Raw genomic sequence first — 27,761 nt, 5'->3', positions numbered from 1 at the left:
GACACAAACTCAGACTGAAATACAGAACCACCTTCCCTAGATCTCCAACTTGTAGACAAGAAGGCTGTGTTGTGAGGCTTTTCAGTCCCCATAAATTGATGAGCTAATTTTGTATGTTATATGTATCCATCAATATATCTGTATATTCCATTCATTGGTTGTCTTTCTCTGGAGAATCCTATACTTACACAGGGGTAGAGAATAGTGTAGGAACACTGGGAAATAAAGTGCTTAAAAAGCAATTTCCTGGGTGATGAACAGTGTTAAGAATCAAAGAGTGACAAAGTGAACATGCCATAAGAAAGTAAAGGCAGATAGTATGATTGTTATTTTCAGAAATTGCTAACATAAGGAAACAGAGATAAGATCATAGTTCTGAATGATTGAGGAGCTTTTATTTTACTTTAGATAGCTCGTCAGAGAGAGAGAGAGAGAGAGAGAGAGAGACTGACAATGTTAGACAATGAGCCAATATTGATGGAGTGTAGCACCACTTCAAGAAGAAATAAGAAAATTCACAACTCACGTGGATGAACAATCTTTATCAGAACACTTCTTTGGCTGAAACATGATAGAAAGAGGAAAAATGATAGAAAACAAGATACAGAGAAATTATGAGTAGAGAAAGGTAACATACAAATATACAAGAAGGCAGGAAATTCTCTGATGTTAAACCACAGATAGCTTTTGTTTTCTTGTAAAGTGCAAAGCAAGAGCATCTGCTAAAAGTGTAGGGGTATAGGATTCAAAGTTTTGGGGGTTTTTTTGTACCAGGTATCAAACTCATGACCTTACACTTACCAGGCAAGCGCTTGAGCCACTAAGCTAAATCCCTGGATACAGGATTCAAAGTTGATACACAGAAACTATCCAGAACATTCACTGTGGTGAATACAATAGGATGTCAGCAAAGATGAATAGAACAATTGCTGACTGGAGCAGTAATGACAGAGAGTAGATGAGAAATTTTCATGCCTGTTTTCTGCAATTATCACCATACAGATACTAAGGCTGGTTTATTGAGTGTGGAGCAGAGTGAGAAGGTGTAGAGCTCAAAGATATTGGAGAAACAATGAATGGCATGGCTGGCAATGGGATCCCTGATAGCCAGAAAGTTAAGGGCAATGACAAAGCACATTATAAACTAAAGAGAGGTAACTAGAAATGTGATACATGAAAAAGGAAGGCTCAATGTGAATGAAAAACAGAGATAAAATAACTCAGAGCTCAGAAACCTTAAATATATGATTCTGGTTGGCTCAAGTGGCATATGGAGGAGTTGCATAATTGGTGATATTCAAGGAGTTTTACTGACCATTTACATGACTGACCATAAAATGAATGAGATGTGTGAGGCAGGAACACAATTCAATAGTGTTAGAAAGTCTTAGAGATGAGTAGACAGGAAAATTAAAAGGGACTTCTCATAGACACTCTCTCTATTCTTACAGTTCCAAATGTCACCATATTACCTTGTGAGCTCAAGAAATTATAAATATTTTTCATATTGTGGATGAGGAAAATGAGATGCAGAGAATTTAAATAACATGTCAAGTTCACAGAGCAAAATATGTGTCATTTTCTTTATTTGTTCATGTGTTTACATGCAGATGGAGTACTACTCTGCTATAGAGGATAAATTCAAGTCATTTGTAGGAAAATACATTCACCATGAGGATATAATGTTAGGTGAAAAAAATCAGACACACGAGTTTAAATATGTGATTTCTTTTTATGAAAATCCCAAAACATAAATAATTAAAGAACAAAATAAAGGATAAATAACAGGAAATGAGGATAGAGATTTTGTAAATGGGGAAGGAAACCAAGAGATGGAGGGAGGAGAAAACAGGGAAGAAGACTGTATCAAAAGAACAAAGATGTGCCATGTAATGTACCAACTCCCCCTAATGAATGTAATCATTACATGCTGCAAACATAAAGAAAAATAATTTGTAAAAAATTTGTGTCACAAACTATAGACTCTGGCACTAAAATATGGAGCTTCATGGGCTTTCTAAGTCATTACATGCCATAACTTTCCATTGCAATTTTTGTTATAAAGACTCTGGGCTCTTAGTTCTATCCATTTCCATCTCTCCCTTGCTGGAAAAGAGGTTAGCATGGACGATTTGACTTCAGCAAGTGTCAATAAATCATTACTATCCTCTTTTTGAGGACATTTGGTGGCAACTGTTCCTAGAAAGATAATACCGTACTGTATTAGGCACAAATGTCATGAGAAAGGACAGATTTACTGGGATTTATTAGGCTCCCTTAAAGCATTGAAAATGTGGATAATACCATACATTTCATATTTTATCTACATTTTATATAAATACAGATGTCACCAACAAGCAAGAGATAATATTTAATTGAAGACAGAGGGAAAAACTGTCAACAATTTTATAAATGATAACAAGTTCCGTGAAAGGAACACCCTTTACAAGTTGCTGATGCCTAAGGATAACATAAGCATAGACTTAAAACACACCGTTTCTGTCTTGCAGAAATACTGTTATAGAAAAAGTGTTGCTAAATGTCATCCAAATTATATCTGATTTAGTTTTCTTAAGAGATATCAAAGCCAACCATGAGATGGGCTTCAAAAATGCAGTTACTGATTTGCAAAACTGCAGATCTTGAACTACTACTCATTTTTTCAGCTACTTACTCATCTGCCTATTAACTCTAGAAGTTCAAAAATTTTTCAAATTCAATCAAGTTGATTGGTAGACACATAATATAAGATCATGCATGGGTTCTCTAGAGGAAAGGGATAAATAGAAGATATGTATATAATTATGCAAAAAATTTATTAGGTAAGCTTACAGGATCAGAAACCAGAGGTGATAGAATCCATGAAGGCCATTTGTGTACTAGAGAGCTGAAGAACCCAGGATATGGTCACCCCAAGAAGTTGGAAACCTCACAGCAGGAAATATGGGGATTACACTACTGGTCCAAAGTTGAAGGCCTGAAAATTCACTGGAGTGTAACTAATGTGAGTCTGTGTTGGAAGCCTGAAAACCTGGACACCAGAATACCAATGACCAAAGGCAATGGCAGCAAAGGATGCATCCATTTAGGAAACTGGAGCACTTCAAAAATAGATACTTTTCTTTTTTTTTTTCTTTCCTCTAGCCTACCAGCCTAATCATTGGTGCCACCCACAACCAAGGGGGTCTTTCCACTTCAGTTTGTTAGCCTACGTGTGAATAAGCCACAGACAGAGCCAGAATTTTGCTATGCTAATCAACGCATTTCTTTAGCCATCTGAGTTGATATACCATAATTAATGGTCAAAATGGTGAAGATGATGATGATAGTGATGATGAGAGCTAACAGGTATTGGCTGCATACCACGTGTCAGGCACTAGATTAAGCAATTTACTTTTGTACAAAGAACTTCCCACTTGATAACACTATTTGAACATCTTGTACTTGCCTAAATTACTGTGCCAAAAATAAGACAAAAACAGAAAAGATTTCAGAGATATTGCACTCTAATAGGGATAGACAAGCAATAAATATGAAAGCAAATAAAAATACAATGTCAAATAGTGAAGAACACTACAAAGAAAACAAATGAGAATAATATAATAATGATGAAGGATGAAGAGGCACATGTAGCTACTTTAAATGGAATGGTTAGTGTTGCAGTTTACAACTCCATATTCCCCTAAAGCTTCATGTACTCAATATATGGGGCTTTTAAGAGGTGATTGGATCATGGAGGCATGATACTCATCACTAGATTTATCTGCTTATTAGTTTATGGCTCAGTGTGATGTTAAATGGTGAAGCTGAATGGAGGAGGCAATAAAATGGTGTAATGTTCTGAAGGGTGTATATCTCCCTCCCTGGCTCTTCCCTTCAAAATCTCTTCTCCTATCTGTCATGCCATAAGCAGCTCTCCTCTGCCATGATGTTTATTCTTTAAAATAAGCTTATCTAGGACTCAAATACAGGCCAAATTAATCCTCTCCTTCTTTAAATTGTATGTGTCAGATATTTGTCCCAGAAAGAGAAGGTATCTAAGACAGGGAAGACCTAGGAAATAAACACCCTTTAAATCTGTCTGAAGAATGAGAGTGAGCTAGCTATGAAAAAACCTGAAAGAAATCACTCTTTGCAAAAAATGAAATTGTAAAGCCTGTATTACAGGAAGGAACTTCACGTGTCTAAGGAATAGAAAGAGATCAGTATGTGTAGAGCCGAGTCAGTAATGACATGTTAGGGTAGAGAAGTCATAAAAAGTGGGATAAGAGGGGCTGGGGATTTAGTTCAATGGCATAAGCATCTGCCTTGCAATTGTGTGGTCATGAGTTCGATCCCTGGTACCGATAAAAAAGAAAAAAGACAAAAAAAAAAGTGGGATAAAAGACGTGGGCAGGGACAAAATTGTGAAGGACCTAACAGGCTGTAAAAAGGAGTTTGCACTGTATTTGAAATGGATTAAGTTACTGTCGGAGTTTTGTTGAGGGGTGAGAGACATATGATCTGATTTTATTCCTATTATATAGACAGCTAGAGAACTAGAATGCAAGTCTGGAGGTCAAACAGTAGGCAACTGTGAAAATCCAGCATAGAGATGATGATGACTTGGAAGAAGTATTAATGCTAGGAGTTGTGGGAAGTGATCAGATTCTGATAGATTTTTAGAGGAAAAAGCAACAAAACTTAGTGATTGATCAGATGTAGGAAGTAAAAGAGAGGGAAGAGTAAAACATGATTTCCCATTTCTGATCTAACAAATTGAGCGCAATTTTCTAACATGGGAAAGGCTTCCCAAAGTACAGATTCAGAAATCCCATGGAAGGAATAAAGAATTCCACTTGTAACTACACTTAGAGTATGCTGTATTTGAGAACTTAATGATATATCCATGTGGTTATGTCAAGTAAGCAAGAAAATCTGTGAATCACAGTCATAAAAGAAGAAAGGTGAAGTATCTAAATAAATTAGTGTCAACTACATCTCTCAAATAATACATTATTATTAATGTATGTTACCCTGAAAATACTTTATAAGGCCAAAAGTATTGCCTCAGTCCTCCTGAATTTCCAATGAAAAGAACGTTCCTGTGAAACAGTGGATACTCACTAGATATTTCCGGAAGGAAAAGGGAATGAGAAGAGGAAGACTGAAAAGAAATCCTTTCTCTGATCACATTAGTTTTAAACTGAAAAATCATTAAAGACTCATTCTTCGCTCTTCTTCAAGTACAGAACAATTGATCTAGTAGGTTAAAGAAATGAGGGGAGGGCATGATTTGTACAGATACAATTTTTTAAAGAGCTAAAACACTGATCACTGTCTACCTTTCTTCCTCCCACAAAGCAGAACTGATAAGGGCCAGCAATAGCTCGCTTATGTGGGGAGACTCAGTCATCTTCTTTCCTTGAACTAACCTTCCCAGATGGAGAATAACTGTTCTCCAGTCATGCAAATATAAGTACTTATATATACTCCTCTGGCAGAATCTCTAATTTGCATGCATCATTTCAAGGATCAGTAAAATATGTCCCTCAGGACAAATTCATTCCTGTTTTTGTATGTTCTAAGAGCTAAGAATTGTTTTTACACTTTAAAATGATTTTTTAAAAATCAAAAGAAGAATATTTCATGAAACATTAAAATTATATGAAATTCAAATTTCAGTGTCCATAGATAAAGTTGTATTGGAATACAGCCACACTTTTTCATTTACATATTATCTATAGCTGTTTTCATGCTGTAACAGTAGAGTTGGATAGTTCTGACAGAGACCATATGGTTCACAAAGCTGAAATAATTTATCACTAGGCCTTTTACAGAAACACTGTATAGACTTCAGCATTATTTCATTTCATGCTCACTACAAAAAATATACATTACTTGGGTGACATTTTCATCCTCATTTTACGGACATAAACATAAGGCCTAACATATCAGATTAAGTTATACCATCTAGATTCCAAGGCTAACAATACAGCAATAAAAATTTCAAAATAGTGATATATAATTTCAGCTCCCACTAACAAGTTTTCACCTTCTTTCAGAACCAATACTACTGCATTTCCATGTGTTTAATCCTTTAACAATACATTCTTTATCACAATTCAAAATGGAATACATGCAAGATCCCCATTTCATAGATTAGGAAACTAAGGCTCTGATAGCTTAAGTGATTTGGCTAAGGTTTCATTTTATGAGAAACAGGATTCACTGCCAGGTCTAAAGGAATTGAACCTTGGAGTGCATCAGAGCAAAAAACAAAGTATACTATACTCACTGTTCAGGTCAGACTTTGAAAGCATTGAAAACTCTCTCATATTTCTCATATTGAAGAGCTGGTATTCTGGTTTGAGCATGTTAGGCATATATCTAGGTAGACACAGTGGAGATTTGGGCCTGGAATTCAGATGAGAAGCCTGGATTGAATTAATTAGATTTGTGGGGTGTAAGACTGGATGACTTCAGCCCGAGAATATGCAAAATGTAAAGAGAGTGTGATCAAGTGTACAACTGGAAGAAACATTAACATTATGAGAGGCCTGGAGAAAATGAGTCACTGGTGAAGAGATGAGGGAAATCATAAGCGAACTGACCCATAAAAGGACAAGTCCTCTAGAAACAAATGATTCACAGGGGTAAACGCTTGTAAGGGGTTCAAAAACATGTAAGTGAGGAACACTGTTCATATTATTTAGCAACATAGAAGCTCATCAGTAACCTTAGTGGGTACTAAATTGGTACAATGCTAGAAGTGAAAACAGACTGCAATGGATTACACAAGAAGGAAGTACAGAAGCAAACCCCACAGAAACATGGCTAATTATGCCAAGAAACTTGGCCATGTGTGGGAAAATGATGAAGGAGAATGCCATTAGCCAGCAGAGAACTTCAGGTGAAAAAAAATAGTTGTTAAAAGAAATGAGGACATATCTATATGCAAAAAGCAAGTAACACATATTGATGGAGAGGTAACTCTAAATTTCATACAATTCTAAGTTACATGTGGCTTAAAATGAACTATGCATCTCTCTTGCAGTATGAATTGCATAGTACTGTTATTATGATGTTCCCTATCCTCAGAGGTCTTTTTTGCTTTACTGTGGTCAAAACTATTCCAGGTATCTCAGGTTTCTGAAAGACTGGCCACCCAATATATGTGGTGTTGAGTTCTCAGTACCGTCACTTGCCTTGAGGTCAGTCTTTTGTAACCTTGCAATCAGAAAGGCTTGAAATATTTGGCGTTTTCTGTTTTGTTTTTCTCTTTTCCGATGCATCTCTTACAGAAAACAGTTGCTAAAAATGGACATTAACAAAAATAGCTGAGAAAGCTCTGTAAAGGTTACAGCAAACTAAAAGGAAAGTTCCATGCTAGAGCAAAGGCCTGGAAAAATAATCCAGAGATGGAAAAGCTCAGATGCAATGATAAAATAGGGGAAAGAGACAGAAAAAGAACAAAACCAAATTTTACAAGAAAAGGCATAAAGCAGGTGAAAGAGTAGCTGCATAGTGAAGGAGAAGGAGCACTGGCAGAGTTAGGCAGGGTGTAGCATAGAACAGAGATGCTGGTGGATATTCATGGACCTGATTTCTAGGCACAAATGCAAGAAGAGTTTTCTCTAGATGCCAAATTTCTGTACTACAAATCATGTACAAATTCAATCTAGCTTCAAAAGTGGGAAACTTCGTATTTTGCCTGATGCTTCTTCACATCAATTGTTATCACTATGTACTATTTTCTTTTGATACAATGATTTATATTAATAGATTTTCTGTTTTGTTTTTGTTTGCTTTTTCAGTTTTTATTTTTTAAAGGTGTTTATATTACACAATGATTACATTTCTTGGGTATTCAGTGCATGCATGTAACACATCTCAATTCATAACAACTAAATTTTGGAAGTGGCCTATATGCCCATAAACAAATGTATAGATAAGGAAAAAGTGGTATTTGTAAATGATGGATTACTATTCCACCATAAAGAAGGATAAACAACTCATTTGCAAGAAAATGGATGTATCTGCAGACAATAATGTTAAGTAAAATAAATTAGACATACAAGCTTAAATACTGCATGATTTCTCTTATATGAGAATTCCAAAATTTATACAATGACCAAAATAAAGAATTTTTGAAAGTTTAACGGGTTTTCTAATGTTAAACTGATCTTATATATCTCAGGTACATTCTTTTTAATTCTGAAGAATTATTCTTCTTGCATTTAATTTTGTATTTTGTTTGTAATTTTTGAATCTTTATTCAAGAGTGACTTGATTCTATAACTTTCCTTTATTTATATTTATCTATTTTTGTTATCCAGGTTTTATTGGCTCCATAGAAAATGTTGAATTGCCTGTTTTACTTTCTCTACAATAACTTGCATAAAGTTGAATTGATCCTTCCTTAATGTATCTATCCAAACTCTCTTTTAAACCATCTAAGTTTGATATTTCCCTTATGGCAAGATTTTAAATCGTTATTTTATTTCAGTGATAGTTATAGAATTATGCTAGCTTGGGTGGTTAGTTAGAAAGGGGCGTGGACACATTTCTTCCTTTTCTATCTCCCTGATGGCTCTACTTTTTATAATCTTTCTTCTAGTGTCTTCATCAGAGTCACCATAAAACTGATACAATACTTCTTGAAAAAAGCATTTCTTTCAGTGACTGTGTTCGTGTGGAGTTTCCTCTTCCCATGTTCCTCTCACCTCAGCCTAGCTCTACTCCTCACTCTGATGCCAAGTATTTTACACAGAATATAATAAAGTTCTGAATCCCATATGTTACATCATCAGAAGGCTTTTCAACAGGTTCAAATTCTAAAGATTATTATACAATACTATAAGGTCAAAATCACAATATTAAAAATAGTCAAAGAATCTAACATCTCACCAAAAAGAAAATTCAAGTGTTTTTTTTTACTATAAGAAAAAATGTGAAACCACACTAGTAAAAAATACAAAATAAAGCAACTTAAATCTCTTTTCATCTACCAAATTGTCAAAAATTAAAAGTATGATAACTCACTATGTGGTTAAGCTATAAAGGCATTCTCATAAATTTTTGTTGAGAGTGTAATAGATACACTTCAGTGAAGGACAACTTGGAAACATATAGAACTCTTTTATTATAAATGCTTTTACCTTTTGACCAGCTTTTCTATTTTTAGAAATTTATTCTAAAGATGTATTTGTAAACATGTGGAGGCAAAGGATTAGAAAAATGCAATTCTATCAACAGGGACTTAGCAAAATACAGCACACTTATAAAACAGATTATTATGCAATTTTCTCTATCTTGAAATCAAGATATTTCCAAGATACCTTGCTAAGTGAAAAAAAACTTAGAATGGTATGCATACAAGAGTGCTACTCATGTAAAAATGGGTATAATCATATATTCATTTCTGTGAACAGAAAATAAAATTCTAGACTGAGGCAAAAAAAAACAGTAACAGTGTTTTATAGGATTTTTTTTTTTTTTTTTTTTTTGGTACCAGGAATCAAACTCACAACCTCAAGCTCACCAGCAGGCGCTTACACTGCTGAGGTAAATCCCCAGGAAGGAAGAATTTGATAAAATTATTTTCCATTCCCCTCAGGAGCTCATGCCTTCCTGTCAAATTCAGTCCTTTCCTAATTTCTTTACCTGATTTCTTTACCTGTTAACATTTAAATGCCATCATAAATACTGTTCTTATCCCACTCTCCTACCCTTCTATATGATTTTACGCCCTGTGGAAGCCCAACCTGTTACTTTGCTGAACTGTTTTGTGTTCTGATACTTATGACTTCCTGGAGTGGCTTTTGCTTGTAATATTTTGAGAAGTAATTTTAAAACTTGAAGATAACTGTAGGTGTTTGTTCAGAAGTGAATGCTGACTAGAGGACAAAGGCTTAGAAAGATGGAGCCAATCTTTGTGTATTGATGACTTTGCAAAAGCTCTGTGCTTTGCAAAATTTCTAGCAGTAAAGGTTAAGATCCAATATAAGCTAATGTAGTCCATTGAAATTAAGCCCTCAAATCCTTCAGAAAAAAGCCCCACAGATAGCTTCCCTCAAGCCTAAGGTTTTGGCAATTTTAAACTGAAACATGAACTTCTGTGAGCTTTGAAGGTTATGTGTTAAAAAAATATAGCATTTGCTTTTATAAAATTTAATCCAAGTTCCATCTCACCTCCAGCAGTTTTTACAGGCTTAAATGTTTCCCTTAAATACATTCCTACTATTGGAGAAAAATGACAGGGCTAACATCCAATCAAGGGGAGACTCAGATGATGTGAATGATATTGCAAGAGGTGAAAAATAAGCAAGGACAAAAGTCAATGAAACTTGCAGAAGTAAAGAGCAATGCCAGCAAGCCTCACTGATTTCTTTGTTGGGAGGTGATAATGTCAGTGTAAAATGATAAGATAAGATAATTAAAGTCTTTGCAGTCCCTAGGAAAGTTTTGTGGATCTGTTGTGGCATTATTTTAAGTGAGGGTTTCTACCAGGCTAGTCTAAATGGGTATGTGGTACACTGGAAAGTGTTCACATCCTTTTCTGCAAAGACTTCTGAATCCTGTACTATAGTTGTTGTTGCTGTGGCTGTTATAAGGGGATGAAGAATGGAGACTGTTTATGAAAAGGCTGGTGCTTTGACGAAAGGAAAGAAATACTTGCTGACAGATACGAAAACATGCAAGTTCATACACTTCGAATCATTCTCAGCCCCTCCTGTGTATCATGAGCCACATTTCATTTTATCTCCAGGTATAAAAACTGTCACCATATTTCTTCAGCATGTTAGCTGTCTCTCCTACTCTGTCATCCAGAAACATAAATACCACATATGAATGCATGTTCATTTACTAGACAACACTCTTACCTTCCTTGCTAATGCTTTAGTCAGCACTTTGTACCAATGAGACTGTATTTTTATATCAAAGGTTAGGTAGGAAACATTCTTCTTAGCAATGCAGGACAAGATTTTTGGCTAGTGCCCACATGCAAATGCTCCCAAAATCTTGGCTTTGTTAACATCCCACGGTATCTCCCCATATTTTACATAGCCTTGCAATTCTCAACAGAAAATTCACCCTAAGTTTGAAAGCTTTGTGGCACCTTGAAGAAACTAGACAAGTGATTACAATTTAAGAAAAACATCACTCTTCAAAAACCAGGTAGACACAAATACCAAAACACTGGGAAACATTTCATTTCTTCTTTTGTTTAGTGCACACAGATTAGTACATGCTATATGGCAAGTATATTACAAAGGACAAGTAATACAAAAGAAAATGCAGTATTTGCTGAGTATGGTGACGCATGCCTGTAATCCCAGCACTCAAGGGGCTGAGGCAGTGTCATGGTTTATGTCTGTGTCCCCCCAGGCCTCATGAGTTTGCATTGTGTATCTCTGATTGGTTCATTGTCTAGTGCTTGGATTGATGTTGTCAGTGCTCTACCCACAAAGGGGTGGAGCCAGGATGTGATGTAATGGTAGGAAGAAGGTGTGTCTTGCTCTTTGCCGGTTCTGGCTTGCTGTTTGCAGCCACCATGAATGGCGGTCCAGCCATGCCCACCTGCCTTGGAGCCAACTGAGTGTGGACTGAAACCTCCAAAAACTGTAAGAAATAAACCTTTCCTTTCCCAACTTGGGCATCAGGTATTTTGTCTCAGCAACGAGCATAAAGTAACTAAGACAGGCAGGAAGATTACTGTGAGTCTGAGGCCAGCCTGAGCTACATAAGCAAGTTCCAAGCCAGTCTAGACTATATAGTGAGATCTTGTCTCAAAAACGCAGTGTTTGTTCTTGATTAAAGCCTGGTAAGACGAAATAGATATGGAGAGAGATGAATATAGTAGCATTTGGTGATTTAAATCCATAGAGGCTATAGAGGATATTGAGGTGATATTTGAAGAATGAGTATATCAATGAACTAGATGGTGGTGGGAGGAAAGAATGTCTGTAGTGCAGTTTATATCAAACAGAGAAAGCAGCAGAAGCAAAAACACAGAAACATGAAGCAAATCTATACAGCTAAGTCAAAAATAAGCCTTGAAAGCAAATGAGACTTGAAGAAGGTAAATATGGTTTTTTTCAATGGTTCCAAATTTGACCATAATCCCCATACATACACTCCTGTGACTGCATTTTTTCCATCCCCATTTGACTTGTTCTAGAAAGTGTGACCACAGCAATTTTGAGGCTTGAGAAGTGTGCATTCATTAAGGTTTGCCCTCTTTTGTTTCTAATAATATCAAACATCACTAACTGAATGAAAAGTGGAACTAATATGTATAAGTAGTCTCAATTAACCCGAAAATGTGGTTCAGAATACCCATTTTTTATTACTACGAACAGTTGAGAAGAGTTTTTTCCTTATTTCATATAGGGAAACTATAGTTAATTAATAAACTGGTAGCCCTTATCTGCTTTTGGAAATGTCAGTTCACCTGTGCAAAGAAGCATCATAGTTTTGTGGTTAGTGTCAGGCTCTGGAATCTGCCTAATCTGGGTTGCAATCCAGATTCTATCACTTATAAAGTATGTGAATTTGGACAAGTTACCTAGTCTCACTGAGCCACGGTTTCCTCATCTCTGCAAAGGAGAACATAAAGACACCTCACAGGGTTCTATGACTGCAGAGTTGAGCTATTACTTCATTTTCTACTTTTGAGACATTGGAAGCAACATTTACTGAAATCAGCCATAGCTATACCTGCTCAGGTTTAATATTTAACTGAATGATGTTGAAGAAGTTTAGTGCCCCCTTTGGCACTCAAGAAATTTTATAGTGTATCATTAAATAAATAAGACCCAATGCCAATAGGAAATCACTAGTGATGCTAAGTCAGGGACCTGGAGGTACCTGCCGTTGTTTCTTCTACTTAGCCACCTGGTCACCCTGAAGTGAGAGGAGGATAATAACTGTTGACTTCCTCCTGGGCATTCAACTGCTTGAAAGAATCCATTACAAAATGTGTCAACTCAATTGAAATGTTCCTGGTAGTATTTACCAATGTTACACACATCTTCTTCCATGGAGAGCAAACTCAATCCCTAGGCTGTTATTTGAACTGGCTTCCAGGATGCCACTCTTCTTACTGCTGTCTTGCCAAATTTGTCTTACTACTACCAGGCAGAGTACCTCCCTGATCTTCCTAAGGATTCATTTCTCCCTCAAAGAACTCTGAAAAATCTCCTGTTTCAATGAAGTTTGCTGCAGAAATGCCTTCAAGACAGTCTAAACTATCTCAGCAGTCAAAATTTTGTCACCAAACTGGCACATAAAATTTCAGAACTATTATATCTCAAGAATGGTACTTATTAATTAATCAAGAAGACTGACAGATTCCAGTAATCATATGGTTAGTATTTCTATAACCTCTCATAAACAAGTCCCAAATTCTAGCTCATTTTATCTCCCCCTACAAAAGACTATACGTTCAAGAGTGCCATCACAAGAGTTCATAATATCTTTGGTTGCCTAAAGATCAATCTTCCTCTAAGCTCCACTGTGGGCAAGATGAAAGCATTTCTATCAGGCTTCTGGATTCCAGATTGCAAAGTTCCAGAGCTCATCTGCCTCCATCTCTTCATTGCCTATATTATGATTATTTATAGCTCTGGCTCTGAGCTACTACTGCCTCTGCTGCTCACACTGTCTTCACCAGTTATGATTTTTTCCCCATGACTGAATCTTAATTAGTTTCAATATTCCTTTTCACTTTTACCAAACCTCAGTAGAGCCATCCTGAAGAACTTCATTAAGTGAACTGGCAATAGGGAAACAGCTAGAATGTCTTCACACAACTTCTCAAGGACAAGTACTCAACAGTGCCCTAGTTCCCTCCAGAACCACCTAGCAGAAGCTGACCAAGCAAGCAATTGTGATTGGAAAGCCAAGTGGACAAGCCAGCTAGCTCCAAGAAGGGAACATGGCTTATCCTTTGTTCCTAAGAGAGACAAAGGAATTAATGATAAAAATTGATTCCTCTAACAACACACATGGGAAATCATGGTCCCAACCCAATTAGAAACTCAAAAATCACAACTTTTCCACATCGTTTCATGTTCTCAATATGGTGGCAATAGAAAAGGAAGCTCTATGACAGATGCTTGTTAGGCCTTATGGGAAAACTATCCAGAACAAACAATATAAGTCACCTTAAGTAAACTAAGATTTGGGAGTAAGCTATCAAAAATAAGGACTTTGTTATAGTCATTAGGGTAAGGTTACCCTAACGACTTTATCTTTATAGTCTTTATCTCTATCTTATTGAAATCACTACCTGACACTCCTCAACACACACACATACACACACATGTTGCACAACTCGGAAATCAAGAAAGGAATATGAAGCAGGAGAGTACAAAGAAATTAACTCTTGGGATTAGTGAGTACTAATTCCACACTGTTGTTATTACTGCCTTTCTAATTTATAATTCTCAAGCATAATTGGTCACTTGACTCTATTCAAATTTCAGAATTTTATATCTTCTCTGATAGTCTGTAAAGCTACTATATGATGATTACTGAGTTAATTGCTTTAATATCGCATTTGCTTATTAGACCAACATTCTGATGTTGATACTTTTAGAGATAAACCAGAGTTAGGTACTTGTTCAGGACTAATAGTGTCACTAAACTTGCTAAATTTTATGTTGTACCCTCTTTTTAAAAAGCTTTATTGAGATTTAATCTGCATGTCATAAAATTCACCCAACTTATATGAGTCAACAGTTTTCACTGTAAATTTTTTCCTTACTGTTCACAGGGGTTTGGTTTATGGACACATACAAATACACACACACACACACACACACACACACACACACACACACACACGCAAACCCCAAAATCTAAAAATGTTCAAGTCACTTACTCAAAATACTGTAGTAGTTTTTGCCTGTTATGTACACGAATAATCTTGTATCTCTAGATTGCTTATAATACCTTTGAAAATGTAAATGGTATGTGATAGTTGTTATGCTAGATTACTTATGTAATAGTAACAAGAAAAACCCATCTGTACATGTTTTGTACAAATGCAAGATTTTTAAAAAATATTTATAATCTGTAGGTCATCAAATTTTTAGATGCAAAACCCAAAGATCTGTATTGATGATTATATTTACAAAGTCATATAGCCATCACCACAGTCTGTTTGGAAAACAATATTCCAAACAAAAACCTCACGTGTAGACAGACACTTCCCATTCTCCATTTTCCCTACCCTATAGTAGGCAAGAAATTAATTATTAGAACAAATCTAAGGCAATTAATAATGTACTTTTAGTCTTTATAAATTTTCTTATCCTGACCATTTTATATGAATAGAATCATGCAATATGTTGTCTTTTGTCACTGGCTTTGTTCACTAAAACATTTCAAAGCAATCACGGTTTATAGACATCTTTACCCCATTTCACAGGTATTTTCTCCCTATCCCCTCTGAATGTACCCTATCCTCATGGTGTGGTATGACCAAGAAATCCTCATATTTCTTTATATTTAATGGAACACATTATGATCAGCACCTCACAGATTATTCTAACTGGTATCTTACTACACTATTACTATACACGGTCAAAAAGTACTTTAGTTATATCCCCTAAACATATTTAAATTCATTTGGTCAATATAATTCTATTCTTTATGGTAAGCAGTAGTGCCACCACTACTAGATAATTTACTTCAGAATTTGAACTTCCCCATCAAGTTACCTCCAAAAGTTATCACAACAATAACCTTCATGTATCTCTAATTGAGTAAAAAAAGTTAACAACTACAATTTTCAAGTAAGATGAAGTAATATAATAGTGGAAGTTATATTTTTTCAGAACAAGGAAATTATACCTACTTTAACAATTCTAACAGCACAGTGTGTGTGTGTGTGTGTGTGTGTGTGTGTGTGTGTGTGTGTGTGTCTGACACTGCGTAGGGGTATCTGGAAATAACAACCAATTTAAGGAATGTCATCACTTAAGTTTCCTACCCACATTTTGTGATTTAAAATTAGGTCTCTGCTTAAAATTTCAGCCTTTCTCTGGCTCCTTTACATAGTAAGGTCTCTTCTAATTAGGTAAGTGTTGGCATATTACTGTTCACTTGGGAGATTTCAGGTTCTTTTGTAACAGTAATAAAACTTGAGCAGGGTGACTTGTGTCAGGATAAAAGCCCGAAATGAACTAGAAGGATATATTCAATTGTAAACATGTGAGAAAACAGGAAGGTTTAAATGTTGAAAGATGCTTAAGTTATTTTCATGTCAATTTCTGTCTAGTGTTTGCAGTTGTCAAATCTCCCAAAGAGTTCAGACAATGAACCAATTGGTCATTAGAATGAATGGGCATATTCCATTCTTTAAGCCATGTGCCTAGGTCTACAGAAAAGGACCAGAGCATTCTCAAAATTGAGTTCTGGAGGATATGCATTTTTTAAAATCAAATAAGTGTTCCTTGGCAATAGCAAATATTATAAAGATCAATTACTCTCCACTTAACCTGTGAATGAATCAAAATTCCAATCAAAATCATAATTGGTGTTACTCTGAGAAGTGAATAAAATAAATCTAAAAATTACCATATGGAGAGACAGAAATGTAGCTTACCATTGGAGCATTTGTCTAGCATGTGAGTTCAATCCCCAGTACAAGGAAAACAGAAATATATATGGAATAATAAGCAGGAAATAACAGTGAAATTTTTATTTTCATTGCTATTATACATTAACAACACACAATAATCACATTCATTTACAGAAATTAGAACAGGTACATTTACATTTGAATCACTTTTACTCCTTTTTGTGCTACCCCTTCCCTTGCTGCCTGCCTTCTCCAGATCCATTTCCCATCTCCACAAAGTCTATCTTCTCTTTCTTAAAATCTCTTTTATTTTCCACTTAAATTGTTTATATTTTGATTTTCTCAAATAAGAGAAACCATATAGTGTTTAACTTTTGGTAGCTGACTTAGTTCATCTAGTTTTATGGTTAGATACATCTATTTTCATTCAAATGAATCAAATGTATCTTTCTTCACAGCTGATTAGCATTCCATTTTTATACACACCACATTTTCTTTAACCATTCTCCTGCTGATGGGAATAAATGCTGATTTGATAATTTAACTACTGTGAGTTGTGCTGGTATAAATAAGGAAATAACACTGTAATATGGTAATTTTAACTATTCCAGGAAGACAGCCAGAAAAGGTATAGCTGGTTCAAATGGAATTACTATTTTTGATATATCTGTCTATTATGGTTTTTTTCCACAGTAGTTGTACTAGTTTCCATTATCACAAACATATATAAGTACACCTTTTTCCCCTCAACTTTGGCAGCATTTGCTATTTTTGATTCCTTGATAATAGCCATTCTCAATGGACTAAGGTGGAATCTCCATATTATTCTGATTTGCATTTCCTTAAAGGCTGAGTATCTTAAATATTTTTCATAAATTGATTTTAAATTAATGTTATTAGTACCATTTACATATACATAACCATCACAATCATCGCAGGGAATTAGTACCTGTATTATTGACCATTAGCACTTTTTCTTATGTGAATTGTCTATGCATTTTAATTGTCTATTTCTTGATTGGGTCTTATTTTGTAAAGTCTAATTTCTTTTTTTTTCTTTTTCTCTGTTTCTCTTCCTCTTTTTTTCTTTAACTACTCAAGTCCTTTGTCCAAAGACTAGCAGGCAAAATCTTTTTCCCATTCTTTAGGTGGTCTTTTCACTGTGTGCTGTTTCCTTTCCTGGACAGAAGCTCTTTAATTAGATATAATCCTATCTGTTGATCATTGGTATTATTATGTGCACAACTGGGGTTCTTTTCAGAAAGTTCTTGCCTATGCCCTTGAGAGGATTACCTATTTTATCTACCAAAAGACTAACATTTCTGTTTTTGTATCTATGTCTTCAAACCACTTTATGTTATTTGAGTGCAAAGTGAGAGATATGAGTATTCATTCTTCTGCACAACCAGTTTTTACATTTGTTCAAGAGGCTGTTTGTTCTCCAGCATACACTGGCAGCCCTCTTGTCAAAAATCAGATGGGTGAAGGTGCATAAGTCTGTTTCTGCATCCACAATTCTACTCCATCAATCAACATGTCTCTTTTTAAGTTACTGCCATGTTGTTTTTATTACTGTAGCTTTGTAGTATAGGTTAAAATGCAGATTTGTAATGACTTTGCTTTCTTTCTCAAGATTATTCTGGTTATTCTGGATCTCTTCTGAGTCCAAATAATTTTAGGATAGTTTTCTTTCTAATTCTATGAATAATTCTATTGGAATTTTGATGGGAATTGTATTCTTTCTGTCTATCAGTTTGGGAGATAAAATTATTTTGACAATATTACTTCTGTCTATCCAGAAATAAGGAATGGCTTTCTATTTTCTAAGGTCCTCTTAAATTTTTTTCACAGTACTATTTTTCTCATTGTAGAGGTCTTTCCTTTTCTTGATTATTTTAATTTCCAGATATTTCACTTTTTAAAGGTACTGTGAGTGGGACTGTTTTCCTAATTTATTTCTTTCTGGTGTCACTATGAGTGTATAGGAACACCATTGATTTTGAGTTTTTTTATTTTATATCTCTCCATTTTGCTAGATTTTGTTATGAATTTCAAGCATCTTCTATCAGGAACCTGGCCAAAATCCCTTATTGCCTGTATCAAGGTTACAGAAAGAGGATAAAATAAGAAACAGAGACAAATTTAGTACTACATGATGAGTGATTGGAAAGTTGACACCTCCAGATGGCCCAAGAGAGGAACACTTCAAAACAGTCATCATTTATTGGGTGTATACAGTGATGCATGGGGCTAACAGAGGATTCAAAGTTGGCAGAAAACTCAGCAGTTTATGACTCAACCTGCAAATATAATCTTGGAATGACTGAAGAGGGCAGAGATGATGTTATGCAAAGAAGGATCTTGCCCTAGAGTATTTTTTGATTTAATGATTTTAGTGAGTGGGAAAGGATGGCCCATCTCTAAAGAGTTGGTGGGAAGTCTCAAGTGAGTAATATCAATAATCTCAAACCTCCATTTATCACTTAGGGAAGTGTGTAAAACCATCCATTGTGAATTTGTGGTCCCAAACAATCTTGTGGTGGAGTTTTGGTATACTGGATGTAAAGAATCATTTTACTTGCAAATAACAATAGTTTGACATCTTTCTTTCCAATTCACACCTCTTTCATTTATTTCTTTTTCTTGATTTCTTTGGCTAAAGTTTCCTCTTTTTTATTCACTAAGAATCAAACTCAATACCTTGCACTTGCCAGACAGGCACTGTGCCACTGAACTGTATCTTCAACCCTTGGCTAAAGTTTCAATTACCATATTCAGTTAGAGTGCTGAGAGTAGATACCTTTGTCTTATTCTTAATTTTACAGAGAATCTTCTCAGGTTTGCCTCAATGAGTATGATCTTTGCTGAAAGTTTGTCATAAACTTTATAAATTTGAAGGTCTTTCTATAGCTATTTTTGTCTGAGTTTTCTTTTTTTTTTTTTTTTTTTTTTGTCTTTTTCCTTTTTTTTTTTTATCAGTACCAGGGATTAAACTCACGACTGCCTGCTTGCAAGGCAGGCGCTTATGCCGCTGAGCTAAATCCCCAGCCCCAAGTTTTCTTTTTTTTTTTTTAATAAAAAACGGAATTTAGAGTTTCTGCATCTACTGAGATAATTGTGTGACTTTTAGTCTTACTTCTGTTTATGTACTATATTACATTTATTGATTTGCATATAGCAAATCCATCTTGCATCCCTAGGATGAAATTGACTTGGTCATGTTTTATGACCTTTCTAATAATTTACTACATTCTCAATTCAAGTATCTTGTTGAAGATTTTTTGTCTATTTTCATTAAGAATATTGGCCTGTAGTTTTTCTTTTTATATTGAGTTCTTGTCTGGTTTCAAGGAATGAGTTTGGCAATTGCCCTTCCCTTTCTATTTTGTTGAAGAGTTTGAGGAGCACTGGAATTAGTTCCTGATAGTCTGGTAAAATTTAGGCATCAATCCACTGGGTCCTGGGCTATTTTATTAGTTTTTATGGTTTTATTTCTGCTTCTATTTTGTTGCCTGCATTTCTATTGTTTTAAAGAGTTGAAGATCACCTAGGGTAGAAAATTCTGTGGGTACTGTGAAGACCATTTTAATTAGTGTATGTCTCCCTATAATGTGACATTGGCTTTGGTTATGTTTTGGTTTTCATGCACCTAATCAACCTACTTAAGAGTATTAGTATTAGTTCCATTTACCATGTTGTAAAGTAGAAAACTACTAACAGTTATATTTGGGTCTGTAGAACCAACCATATATCCATCATATAATTTAAACCTTAATTTAAATTTTTCAAATATTCTCAATAACCCTGGAAGAAAATAAAATATTACTGATGACAAGTAGGCTGGAATAAAGAAGATGGTGAAAAGAAAAGTGAGAAAGAAAATGAAAAGAATAGTTCATAATGAAGGAAACAAGAAAAATAGATAACGCCAAATGAAGGAAAGAAAAGAGGCAGGAGTTTCTTGATACTATTCTTATATCTGAAATGGAAGCAAAGGAGAAGATGGGGGTTTGAGAAGTTATTTTTCAAGGGTAGAAAAAGAAAGGACACAGAGGAAATTTAAATTGGAGATTGAGGCAAGTTATAACAAAATCTCAGAAACAATCGATGTGTTGATAAAAAGCTTGCCTTTGAATCTTTCACACACAATTTTTGGTGAGGGTTACACTGATCTGACCATAAAAGATTCTACATAAAACAAACTGTAATTATTTCTCTTTATCCATTTCACATATACAAACACCTCACATATATATTCTCAGATAAGGAGAAATAAAATATCAAAGCTAAAAAATAAAAGTTAGAAAGGGAAAATAGATAAATAAATATCAAAATGTAACAGTAAAGATAACTTTAAAAAATATATTGTGCTGATAGTATATGTGTCATGCAAAAAAGGGGAGGAGGAAGGGGAATTTCAGAGAATATGAAACAGAAAATAAAGAAAGGGTGAGGCAGAGTTTAAATAAATCAAGAAAGATGGTATAGGGATGTTGTGTCTGATTTATGACCAAACTAGAAAACTAATTTTGAAACAGCGTTTTGTGTGAGAGAAGCTAGTATGTCTAATATCTTATTTACTTTCTCGTTGCTAAGATAAAATAACCTGACACTCACAAATTAAAGGATGAGACATTTATTCTACCTCACAGTTTGTAGAGGTTTCAGTCTATATCTGACTACCTCCAAGGCACAGCATGCAGGTGGTAAAGCAATGAGCTTTCTTTTTCCCTTTTATTCCATTCAAGCTTTAAGCCTATTGGTTGGTGCCACCCACACCAAGGATGAACCTTTCCATTACCCACACCCAGAACTACACTGATTCCATCAGTGATCACACATCTATTATTTACTTACCTACACTCATAATCCAGCCACCTTACTAAAGCCCCACCTATGAGCACAGAAGGTTTTAAGAAGACATCTATATATAAGCCATAGCACCTAGGTAACGAACTAAAGAGATTAAAGCATTAACTCTTAGTCCTACAGTTTTACTAGTTCACTGCCTACCACCTACTTCTTGCTAAAAGTAATACCAAAAGAAAAGAAAATTTAAAAACAAAAATGAATAAAAAATATGTTGTCTTGATAGTGTTTTTGTAATGCAAAAGAAGGGGGACAGCAGGAAAATATGAGAAGGTGTGAGAAGTAAGTGAAACAAAAGGGGAGGAGGAAACTAAAGTATCCAGAAGTTACAGGAACATTGGGACTAACTTATGATGAAACCCAATAGCTAGTTTAGCTAACATTATGAAACAGTCTTTGGCATGGGTGATCCTAGTGTAGCTTAGTAAAAGCAGTGGCTCAGAATTCTACACTCTTACTAGTACACAACAGCCCTGTTAGCTTTTCAAAAAGTAAGAGGCACAAATGGCCAATAAAAACATGAATGTTCAACATCATTGGTCATTAGAGAATTACAAATTAAAACAATAGTGAGATTTCATTTTATTTCAGAAAGAATGACTATTATCAAGAAAACAAATAATAAATTCTGGAGAGGCTATGGGCAGAATGGAACATTTCTACACTGTTGCTGAGAATGTAAGCTAGTAAAGCAATAGCATGAATAGACCTAAAAAACTAGAAATTTCGTTAAACCCATCTATTCCCTTCTAAGTATCTTTCGAAAAGTTAAAGAATTCACATTAGAGTGATATGTGCATATTTATATTTATAGCAGCACAATTCATAATAGCTAAATCTTGGAAACTGCTCTTTCTACACTATCCTCTAGGTGAATGTGCCCTCCAAAATTTTTGCCTGTGCCAAATTCTCTGTCCACAACTCAGAAAGAGTTGTTATTTAGCCCATAAATTTAGTGGTGTTTAGCGCTCCCTAGAAAAGGGAGCTCCTCTATGAAATTCAGTTATGTTGGTGATTCATTTGGATGAAATTCATATAGGAATAGGCCTCAGCAAAATTTGGTGGGTGGCAAGGGATTCTTCGTGGGCACTGAGCTTAAAGGCATTTGGAAGACAGGCAGCAGAAAGTATTCCACACTTGGGCACAAAGCTCAGAGGCTTTTGGAGGCCTGCTGGGACAGTGCCTACACCAGTACTTCTCCAGAGTCTGTTCTCCACCTCCAAAGCACTCTAAATATAGATACTGTATACTCCTGTAACTCTTGCTCTCTCACAGATCTCTCAATCTCTGGTTCTAGAAAGCTAACTAGGACTGTGCCCTTGTTTGACCTTATCCCTAGGACTTGCTGGTTCTAATTTAGTCACTACTCTCTGAATGACACTCTGGCCAGTGTTTTCCTGAATGATTTTCATGCTTTCCTTTGTGTCCTTATTAAGGATGCTCTCTTTTGAAACTATCTTTCTTGCGAGGCTCCATCATCCAATAGGAAGAAAATTAGCACAGGTGGGCACCGGGCAGTATTTATTATGCTGTGTGCGAATCACAGAGCAAAAGCAGGTATTGCATTGGGCTCCTTCCCTCAAGGAGTTAAATCTTTCCCAAATATGGCATGTTCCTGTACATGCTCACAGGTGGGGCTTTAGGGATGTGCCTGGATCATGGGTATCATAAATAGATAATGGATGTGTGATAAATAGACTTATTAGACAACTGATTCAGTGTAGTTTTAGTTGCAGATAATGCAAGGGCACATCCTGGGTATAGGTGCCACCAGTCAATATACCTGGGCTGTAACCAATGTCAGGATTGAGAGGCAGTCTTGTTTCTTTATCTAAACACTTCCAATCTTAGAATTCACTAGTGGGCTTCTCATTCAAGTTATCACCTCCTATTTTGGAGTTTTATTCATTCCCTGTTTTTGAGAAACTGTAGAAGTTGGGTGAACATGCTTCCAGTGTATCATGAGTGCTTACTATGACATTTATTACAAGATGGAGACACATGCTCCTTAGAAAGACGCAGAGCTGCATATTTCATAGACATACACACAACCATGTGGTCTGCAGCTGGATCACAAAGCCATACACCTTGCATGTTGACCTTTGACCAATTTCACATCTGTGGATTTTGCTCTTAGACTCAGACAGTAGCTAATGCTGAGCCAGCTCTGTGTGTTTTGCTTTCCGCAGCACAGGGTAGGAGAGAATCTATAAACCAATCAACCTCTTAATGGACCAGGCAACTACCTGGGAAGACAAGGTAATACTGAAGGGTTAGAAGCTCCAGGGAGAAATTATGAACCTGACAAGACATGAGAGCTCAAAAAAAGTCTATAGCTATTTTAAACTACAAAAACAGGATGAGGTGAAAGTGACTCTCATGAAAGTAAACCTTTTCATGGCAGATGAAAGTTAGAGAAGACATCCTGTGCAGCAGACAGTGTACTGCCAGAGAGCATTTAATCAGTTGTCATTTGGGAAAGACATCATTTGATCAATACAGCCACAGAACTACTACAGAACAACTTCACTTCAGATTTTCTAGTGCTATCCTACCACAGTGACTGGGTGAGAAACAGCACAGGTGGCAGAAAAGGAAAAAGTGTGGGCTAGACATAGATTCGCTGAGAAGTAAAAGCTGAGGCTTGGAAAAGTCATAGGCCCTGTCCTCTATAGTAAGAAACTAGGCCTAGTAAGTGTGGCTTTCAGAGGCAGCTCAATCAGAAAGTACTGGCATTAAGTCCAGCAGTCGGCTTGAGCTCCCACCTTGTAATGTACACACAACAGATATTAATAGTCTGATTGTTTTTCCAAAGTACTGATGTGATCAAGGACATGCTTTAGCTTGGACAACTGCCACTCTTTGGGGCATATAGTGAGGTGATACCTCACAAACCCATAAACCATAAAAGTAGGTGATGAAAACAACAGCTTGCTGCATTCCAACACTGTAGAACCTGGGAAGAAACAATTCATTAAAAAATAAGATGATTTTTTTATTTCTTTACCTTTATTGGGTTTAGGGAGGTCTTTCTTTTTTCCTTGTATTTTTTTCTTTTCCCTCTCTATTGTTGCTTTGTACTTCTCTTCTTGTTTGTTAATTTCTGTTATCTTTATCAAATAATATTATTTTATTTTTCTGAAGGATCCTTAATCTCATGTTACTCTCCTGTTCCTCATCTCTCATTGAATACTTTTTCAAAGTTCAATTTATATCCTCTAGTTTCCTACTCTGTGTATGTGTATTGTATACCCATTAAGCTTTATGAACCTTTAGACAGTTAGCCATATGCTATTGTTGTCAAAAATTGTTCTATAGTTACTGAAGGTGTAAAATTGCAGTTAGTAGATATTTATTATATATCAATACATTTAGTTTGTCCTAGTGCTTATACTGTACTTATAGATTACTGTTCTATAGGTATGGGTGATATTATTATTCGTTTCTAGGTATGTCAGTGTCCACTCGGTCTTTGACACTATGCCCCTGATTTTACTGCTATTTCCAAGGAGGCATAGTTGTTGCTATTAGTATAAATTCTCTGTATGCCAATATTTGGGTTTTGTTTCATTAACAATAACATAGTCCATTCTATAGAACTGAATGCTGAGCCAAATACACTGCAATTTCCTCTCCCAAACAAATGGAAGGGGTTGGATGGTCTCTCTGTACACAGGAAAAAGACTATACTTAGCTATTGGATTACATCACTGATAAGGAGACACTAACTGAAGAAGTCTATATGCACTCAAAAACCCTTCCAATATAACGAAACCAGCAAACATCTGCACACACAAAACAATAGAAATGTTAGAAGACAAGGCAGCAAAATGCCTCCAAAACACTCAATTCCTCCAACACTGATCCATGAGGCATCAAGGGGTAAGAAATCAAAAGCCACACAGCCAAATTATTTAAATGGATAACAGGAGATTTTTAAAAAGCAGATCACTAAGGTGTTCATCAAGCTCAGAGAATATATGACTAAACAAATAATGACATAATAAGCAAATGATCAGCATATTTATATAATATACTAATAAAATTTTAGCTGAGCTAAACATTAGTTAGATCAACCAGACTAGAGAAAGGAATGAAACAGGTATGTTTAGGAAAGAAAGAAATGAAATTATCCTCATTTGTAAATGACATGATTTTCTGCATAGAAAACCCAAAAAAAATTTCACCAAAAGACTCCTAGAATTAATAAATTAAGCAATGTAGCAGAATACAAAATCAATACACAATACTTATCTGGCAGGGAAAATACCATGATCACAATGGTGTTTTTCCCAGGGTGAGGTTCATCCATTGCACTCTGGATGTGCTGACTCCTGCGATTTCCCAAATGTAGGAAACTCAACTGCATAATCTGTGGCAGTGGGGGACTGTATTCATGCTTTCCCCTGATGAAAAAAATCAACACACAAAGATCAATAATGTTCTGGTGCACCAGCAATGAAAATTCAATGAGAAAATATTTAGGGAATAGGGGCCCAGAGTTATAGTTCAGTGGCATAGCACCTGAGTGCAAAGTCATGAGTTCAATTCCTGATACAAAAAAATTTACGGAACAATAGCATTCATAATATCATCAAAATTAAAATAATTTTAATGAATCTGACCAAGAAAAAATGCCACTATAATGAAAATCAGAATACTCTGAAAGGGAGATTGAAGATAACATCAGAAAAGGAAGAGATAGCCTTCAGAAAGCTTGCTTCCTGGAGGCAGCCAGCATGGATAAGAACATACGTCAGAGCCACCCCTGCTTGCCCACCACTGTCATCCAAAAGGTTGCTTCCTGCAGACAGACAGCATAGGCAGGGAGACACAACCAGATCTGCCCGTGTGCATTGCTGCTTCAGACGGCTTGCTTTCTATGGGCAGCCAGCAGCAAACAAGGAGATGTTTTCAGATACACCCAGTGCACCTGCAGGCCGCCACTGGAGATCTTTGCTTCCTTTGGGTAGCCAGCACCAACTGGGGGGATCAAACACACCCCTATGTACCTGCCACCATTGGGGGAGTCCTGGTACACAGGTTGAGAGAAGAAGCAGCTCCACTATCACTTACTCCTGGCCTTCAGGGAAGCCTCAGTGTAGCTGTAGGGATCGAGAGAAGCACATCCCATGCCCTGCTACCTCCCTGAGAAGCTGGGTTCAGAGAAACCCAAGTGACTGCCACATTCGCCTATACCATGGAGGGGCAGCCAATGTGGGAAATACCTGGGACCCCACAACTGGCTTTTTGGGAGAAACCCAGGTGAATGCCAAGATGAAAGAGCAAAATGCAATGTCAGGCCTCCAGCCCACACAGAACAAGCCTGGGAGATACAGTCATGGAAGAAAATGGAAGTTACACACCTGAAATCTCCAAGATGGCAACTGAAGCAAAGAACAACTCCATGAGATTACAAAAGTAATCAGGCCAGAAATAATGTCTCAGCTCAAAGAAGAAATCATAAGCATAATGAAAGAATTTCTAAAAAAAAGAGGAACACAAGAAAATGATGGAAACCCTTAATAAACAATATAGGAAGAAATTAAAATGCATGAAACAGATTCAAAGAGATATCCAGGAAATTAAAAAGTCAGTCAAAAGCTGACAAAAATGCTTGAAAGAGACTGAACATAGAATTTCAGGCCTTGAAGACAAGATTGCAGCTAGTAGTTGTGAAAGGAAAGATCTTGGAGAACAAGTAAGCATCTCCAGAAAATCAGCCATACTGGAACTTGGGGGACCAACCCAGAAAACAATGAACCCTCCTTCCTGGTAAGTGGTGCAAACTGCGGGCTCACCAGGGAGAGAACAAGTCAATGTCTGCCTTGAGCCTACTGGCACGAGGGCTGAGAATCAAATGTCCCGTGCCCCTCTCCTTAGCAACCTGGTAGTTTCAAGGTTTGCGGGAGTTGATAGCAACTAATGTACATAAAGCAACTAAATGCTCATATTGTCCAGCTGATTATGCTGACATGAGGCCAGAGGTCTGAGCATCTCTTGGGAAGATCACAGTATGCAATATAGCAAATATAGGGAATCTGTCTTGCCTTTCAAAGTCAATATTGTTTTCACTGTTTTGCTTTGTTCTGATTAACTGTTTTGCTCTGTTCAGTATTCTGTTTTGATTGGTTTTATAGTGCTCTGTTGTTGGTATGATTTTGCTATATCTAATTGAATGGACAACTACTGTGAAGATAAGAAGATGGCACCTATTATTGTTATTCCAGTATCCTGCTCTGAATTCTATGCCAATTTCACTGCATTGTTTTGATTGGCTTTGTTCTGTCTTATTTTGTTGTATTTTACTATCTTTAAA

At 36.0% G+C, this 27,761-nt stretch overlaps 1 non-coding gene across 1 annotated transcript; it reads left to right on the top strand.

Annotated features, from left to right (window-relative positions):
• Positions 1–25,688: 25,688 nt before the first annotated feature.
• LOC111757147 (U1 spliceosomal RNA) lies at positions 25,689–25,851 on the top strand. Its single transcript, XR_002791517.1, has one exon. It is a non-coding gene; the product is annotated as a U1 spliceosomal RNA (small nuclear RNA).
• The last annotated feature ends 1,910 nt before the right edge of the window (positions 25,852–27,761 follow it).

The sequence above is a fragment of the Cavia porcellus genome, unplaced genomic scaffold (assembly GCF_034190915.1).
Source record: "Cavia porcellus strain 051 isolate PalLab524CR breed Dunkin Hartley unplaced genomic scaffold, mCavPor4.1 scaffold_3, whole genome shotgun sequence".
Lineage (NCBI taxonomy): Eukaryota > Metazoa > Chordata > Mammalia > Rodentia > Caviidae > Cavia > Cavia porcellus.
This window is presented reverse-complemented; position numbering and strand designations above follow the sequence as displayed.